The following is a 6844-nucleotide window of genomic DNA, read 5'->3' as shown; positions in this document are numbered from 1 at the left end:
GAAGTGGATAAAATGTCTGTTGCACTTTGACATCTTTCCCAACTTGCTCTCCTCTTCAGCTGTCCCATCCTTAATATGGGGTAACAACAATATCATCTCCTTAAAATTTTGGAGCATTTCGCCTTCTATGTGAAATCCATTCCACTTCTCAGGTTTATTCTCTTTTTATAGCCTTCTATATACATTTCTCTCCACTATGCCTTTGCTTTCCCCCCCCCACATCTTTCTCCCAGACATCCATTCATCCACACACACTTCTACTTTATATGCCAAATTATTCCTGTCATCACATTAAGCTCCTTCCTAATAGATTCTCCTGGGTGAGAAAACTGAGACAAATGACAATTATGAGAGAGAAAAACTATTATGATGTCCACATCTCATTAGCACCCATATTATTCCTATTGTATTCTTATTACAAGAGCATGATTTGACACACATCTTCTGTCCCAAGAGCCCATTGTACAATGTCCTGTACTACAACACACATACTGTTGTAGGTGGCCTGTCCTAAAGAGCAAGATGAGCAGACAGAGGAAAAAGAGGACAAAACAGAGAGGTAAAACACACTGCCTAACCAAGCAGTATAGTCACCAGCCTGCACTACCTCAACTTTGTTTCCACTCAACTATTTCTTGTTGCACCAAGTCAAGCCTTGGATCATAAAACTTTTAATCATTTTATGCAGTGTCTAGGCAGGATTATCCAGTCCTTAAAGGATTGTTCATCAATGAGTCCTTCTCATAGCTACACGTCCTCTCAAGCATTCAGAAAGAGCTTATGTTTCAGCAGAGGCAAAGACCAGTATTACTGAAAGAAGACTCCACTACTGTAGCTTTTGTATGATAATCTAACTTACTGGGCATATTTTAAACACTTCTTTCTTCATAACATACAACTACCTTTTTCTTAATTACCTTTGTAGTGCAAGCATTTCTCTTTGAGCTGTTTTGGCATAATCAGCAGAGTTACAGTATTTGAACACATTATACTTGCCTAAAGCAATGATTGTTCATAAGAGCAGTTAGATACAGTTTTTCTGTGAATTTGCAGAGACTGCACAGCAGATATTCAGACCTGAATAACTCACAGACAACAAAAGCAGAAAAATTGCATTAACATTTTACCCGCTGCATTTAAGTCTAACCTAAAGAAGTTTATCTTGAAAGGGATTACATATTCTGAGTGGAATAACTTGTCTCTCTCTATATTTGACAGCATTTACAGTAAAGATATTATTGGCTATGTTAAGAGAGATGTGTTCATATATTTATCATCTCCTGTATTTGGTATTTAAGTATTTCCAGTGATTTGCTGTAGGATACGTTATAAAAAGCGTAGCTGTCCTCCTTTCAATGAAAGGAGTCAGCAGATGACATATAATGGGAAATTTGCAAGTAGGATAGAGTGAAGAACACGTATTCTTGAAATCCAGAATAGTCTTACGGTGTTCAGGTGTTATTTTTAATTACAGCAGCATTATCAAGTGGTGCCATATGGTGGTTGTACGTAATACATCACCCCACTACATTATGACCTTCTGATAGCAGAGGAAAAAAATCTGCCAACTGTAGCACTCCCTATAGAGATGGCCTGTCTTCTTAATCTGTGATCAGCACCAGTGCTGTCAAAGAGACTTTATCAGTGTTCTTCCTTCCCATCTCCCTTCACATAACTGTCCTGTTCCAGCAGGTGAGCAATAAAGCTGAATATCCATCCCCTTCCTTACTATTCCATTGTTTAAGTTATTTAGTTGCTGACCGGGGCTTATTAAAATGAGTTCCAAGACTGAATGTTTTTTTTTGTTTGTTTGTTTTGGTGAAAGAATCTGAGGTCTTAAGTCTTAAGGACAAAATGTGATCTTCTAACAGTCTTCAGTTGGTATTACAAACAAGTTACAAGTGAGTATCATGCCATGATCCTTCTGCGTCCAATGCATTACTCTAATCTAGAAGCAAATGAGCAGATTCTGTTCTGCCTTGGCCTCATGGCACTTGTTCAGTAGCTCAGACTAGCAGTAAGTGTCATTTGCTGAGAATGCATTTAAACTCAGGAATCCAGTGTAGGAAAGAGTAAGCTAACCTGAAAAGGTTTGTTGGGGCTGCTGGTGAACAAGAACAGCTCCCAACCAGTGGGTGGCCAACCACCAGTCATTACTGGCTACTTACAGTTTGCTTATAGGAGTCTCCCTAAACTCCCAGAAATAGATTCTCACCCTGACTCTGTCGCTAAGTGATACGAACAGCCTGTTTATACAGTTCTACACTCAGAGGCAGAACAGGACAGGGAATACTGGCTGTAACATCTAATGTCTGACAATGCTAATGGCCAATACTAAGCTGAGAACTCCCCTAATTAATCTCATGTACCATCATAATGACCAAAACAAGAAACCTTAAGACTTAGACTTCCAAACAAACAAAAAAAAGGTTTCAGAATTAAAAAAAAAAAAGTAAAAAGAGTGGTTTCAGTAGCCAAATAAGTAGGGGTTTTTAGCTACTAACATCTCAAAAAAGACATACTAGCAGTATTTGAAAACCAAAAATGGGGGAGAACAGAAAGGCATTAAGTAGTCAACCAAAAGGCAAGCCAAAAAAGCCTGCACAGTATTAACATCTGTTAGAACTCATCACATACAATGAGCAGTTGAATCAGTCCATTACCAAAGACTTCATATCAATGTTTTAATATATGTATCATGAGCCAAAACCTCTAGTTTGAAGGCAGAGTATTACACAAAAAGAATACAAATCATGCCTTTATTTAAATTTTATTATATACTGTTAAAAATTATTTTATTCAAAATTGTAGTTGATAAATTTTCCATGAGCTGTATTTTACCAATATAAGCAATATTTCTCACACCACCAGTGTGCCAAACATGCCTCACCATTGTAAGGCCTTATACACAAATACTTATTTTATCTAAAGCTTTAAAAACAAATGCACTGAGAACAAACACTGTCTTTAAGAATTTTAAGAGGAAAGGAAGTATCTCATTCAGCAAACCAGCTAAAAGGTATGGCTCTGTAAATGATATGGCTGTTCCTTCTCTGCCCCACGGAAAAATGCTGCATTGCAGATTTAGATCTTAAAAAAAAATTTACAAAGACACAGTGTTATCAGAAAGGACATTACATGAGCCTAAAACAGTATAAACAAATAAAACCCCACTGTGACAACTGAGGGCCTGAATGCCACCTTGCCACACAGTTCTACCATAACAAGAAGCAAGACACACAAAACAGAAAATAGATAGCACACTTCCTGCACTATTCATTGTTATTGTTCTAAGATCTATTAATACTCATTAATTAGGGAGCTGCAGATCCCTGAAGGCTTAGATGCTGCCTTTGTCACCTTTGCTTATGTATTAGCCTTCCATGCATGACCTCTCTTTTCACTTCTTTGACACATCTCTACACTGCTGATAAAAGGATTAGCTTCCTCTTCTCTTGCTCCTTCCTTCGAGCCCCTCTTTGTCAGGCTGATCAGCAACAGAATAGCTGTTCCATTGTAAGGGTCAAAAGCATAGCTTCTTTTCCATGAGTAATTTGGTTTTAAATTTTAAATGCTTGAGCCTATTTAATAAGTGCAACTGATGACCTGACAAACCTTTTCCCATTGAACAGAACACATACAGCATGCCAAAACACAGCAAAGTTTGTTGTTTACACCAACATGCTTTACTTCTGAGATGATAAAAGCAGCTCTGACCAGTCATTCCTGGGCTTTAAAGAAAGCCCACAAGAATGTGAATGAGGTCCATGAATTATTCCAGGTGCTGTGAGATGGACTTTCAGTTAACAGGCATTGATCTTGTTTAACACAAGCCACAAGATAATGAACATCTAGTAATCATCTTGCATTATCCAGCAGGTGATCTGCAGGTATAAAGCCTTTATGGCAATTAAAATTTCTATAGGAAGCTACTCTCCCAGCCTTTATACCAGCCATAGCTTTTGTTAAGAGACAGAGAATAAGCTCCTTACAAATACTACACTCTTGTTTAAATTCTATTATAAATATTTTCAAAGGATTACATATATATATATTTTGTGTATATATATCAACAGTTTCCTTCTTGCATTGAAGTGATGTTTGACTTTGCAGCAGTAGTTGCAACAGCGTGTGTTTGTCTCTACAGTTTTGATTTACTACATTAAGTTGACAGAAAAGGAAGGTTACCTCAAAGTACTTTAGCACATTATGCTCATAGAGTTATTTTTAGACTAGCATAGATTTAATCTAAGAAAACAGGTTGGCTTACGCTGTGCTGTGTGTGCACTGTAGACTGCAGACCTGAACACACCTGAAGAGTCTATAAACTATGTGATTTCATTAAGAAAGTAAATTAAATAGAAATGATACAGTAGGGAAAGATTCATAATTACTACTGTATTGGCTGACATCTGCCAGCAACTGTTCAATAGTCTGAAGAGCATCAAGACGGCCTTGATGCCATTACTGTTCATTAAATTGCTGTGTTCCATGGTGGGGAAAGATGATTTTTACTTGCAATATCAAGTGTTTGTGCTTTTGTAATCACAAGATTCCCATTGCATTTTATTTTATCCATTATGGACTGGCAATATCTAGTAAACATGCATTTTTGTTCTACTAAAGACTTTGGTTGTGGAAGGAAATAACAAGTTAAATAACATCTCTACTATTTCAACTCAAGGGTTGAAAAAGCGGGCATATCACTGTAGATAGATTCAGTTAAATGTGCATAGTGAGAGACTGTCCAGTAGTTGAACTATTACAAATTTGGGCCACTAAAGCTGAAAGCTGAAATTTTGAATCCTTTGATTTTGTTTCAAGTCAAAATCTATTCGTTTGGGATAATCTCATGACAGTAGTTTGGTGGTTTCCCAGAATAAGGTCAGGGAAGACATGCTTTCTTATGCATTTGTTTAAAAAAAAAAAGATTTACAGACTTTGCATCATAATTCACCAATGCTTTCATTCTTTGAATCAGAGGCAATACATATAGCAGGAGCAATGCTCTTGTGAAAGATGCAAAACAGATTCAAACAGGTACAATTAAAAGCATCCAAAAAGAAAAAAAAAAATCAGTAATTCACTCATGCTCAGCAGGGGCTTGCCTAGTACTTGTATTCTCAGAAAGTTCCCTTTACACTGGGTATGTTTAGGTCAGAATTTTACAGTATTTCTCTTGTATTTTCTCCCCCAAACAAGCAACTAAAACCAGAGAGATTCTCCCTTCTGCCTGCTCAATAATCCAAGTAAAAACCAATAAGAGAAAATAGTGGGAGTAATACAGACTAAGAGGTCTTGTGGGAAACAAAGATTGTGCCACGATACTTATGCACAAGAAATTAGAGTCAACCTAAATTCTGGCCTTCTTCCAATTTTAATCACTTGATTTCACAAACTTAAGTTGCATTTCAGTCTAACATACTGAAGTGAAACTGTATTCTAAAAAGTCATCATAAAAATGGCTTATTTTTACCCATGACCGTACTTTCTGAGAGGAGCTATCAGTTGTCTTATTATTATGCCCACACTTCTACTTGGAAACACTGGCTGTTACAGCTATAGCTTAGATAAGGTAAGAAACTAATTACAAAGCCCTAGTTTTATAAATTCAGTTGCCTGAAAACGCAGCTATATGGCTTGCTTTACCCCATTAACAACAAATACCCCTGTGCTTCAGTGTTAACAAAGATATGAGTCTAATTTTTAGTCAGTTAGCCCCCCAAAAGGCCAAGCAACCCTGCTGGGGATTCCACGGGAAAGTAGACATACTCTGGGTACTGGGTCTCTTTCAGGGGATCTTCAACCTCCCTCCAAGCAAACTTGAAACACTGCAAAATACCATTAATGACTCTAGCTTGGATCCTGAACTCTTCCATCTGCATCCAGGCTGAGGCAAGTGAGGTAACCGTACTGTTCTGTTTCCCAAGCCAGTATGTTTGACATCAGCTTGGGGATCTCACATTGCATCCTGTAATACAGCACAGACACGGCCATGGAGATTTTGCTGTTGCAAAAAACTCGGAGGATAACGTCTAGTCAGACTGAAGTTTTAATGTTACTTTTAAAGACCGTCAAGTCTCAGATCTAAAAAATTCAACCATTTTTGAACAAGACATTTAAATATTTTAAAATGTCCAACACCTTCTATCATTCAAAAAAATCCTACCTTTCTGCAATTTAATGTACTGTACAATTTTTTTTCTGAAAGTCTTTGTCTCTTCATGCACTTCTAAAGAATGTTTTCAGAAGTCCTACTCCAGTCTAATTACAACTAGACAATTACTATCCTTTTTGAAAAGTAGTATTTTGAAGTGTCCTTTAATAATTGTTAGGAACTAAAAAGTGTCATAGATATAGTGGTATTCAATTAATAGGAAAACAGCCAGCTTCCCATTCTCTCTTACTCATATCTCTAAGGAAAACATTTGCCTCAGTCTAACTGGTTAGAGACCCATCACAAAACCTCCTCTGGGATATGCTTTATTGCAATACAGTGTGCTTCCTTTCAGCCCATTACTATCCTCCCTGGGTTTCAGGCTGAAAATAAACTTGAAAAGAGTTCAAAACTTGAATCTGATTTAGAAGTTTGTTGGATCTCCACAAGACTAACAGATATGCCTGTCTCTTAACTTCTCTCATCCCTCTACCTCTGGTGAAGAATTTTATCAGGTTAGTAATTGCAATGAAATATCAATCATTATATAAATATGAAAACATTTTACAAGGCTTTAAAAAACCATACCTTCTGTGCCCCCCTGCCAAACAGTAACAGATGCTGGGTAGCTTTCCAACAGACCAGTGACAGTGATATCGACGATTGTTTATACATGTCAGGCCCTGA

The sequence above is a fragment of the Apteryx mantelli genome, chromosome 2, assembly GCF_036417845.1.
Source record: "Apteryx mantelli isolate bAptMan1 chromosome 2, bAptMan1.hap1, whole genome shotgun sequence".
NCBI lineage: Eukaryota > Metazoa > Chordata > Aves > Apterygiformes > Apterygidae > Apteryx > Apteryx mantelli.
This window is presented reverse-complemented; position numbering follows the sequence as displayed.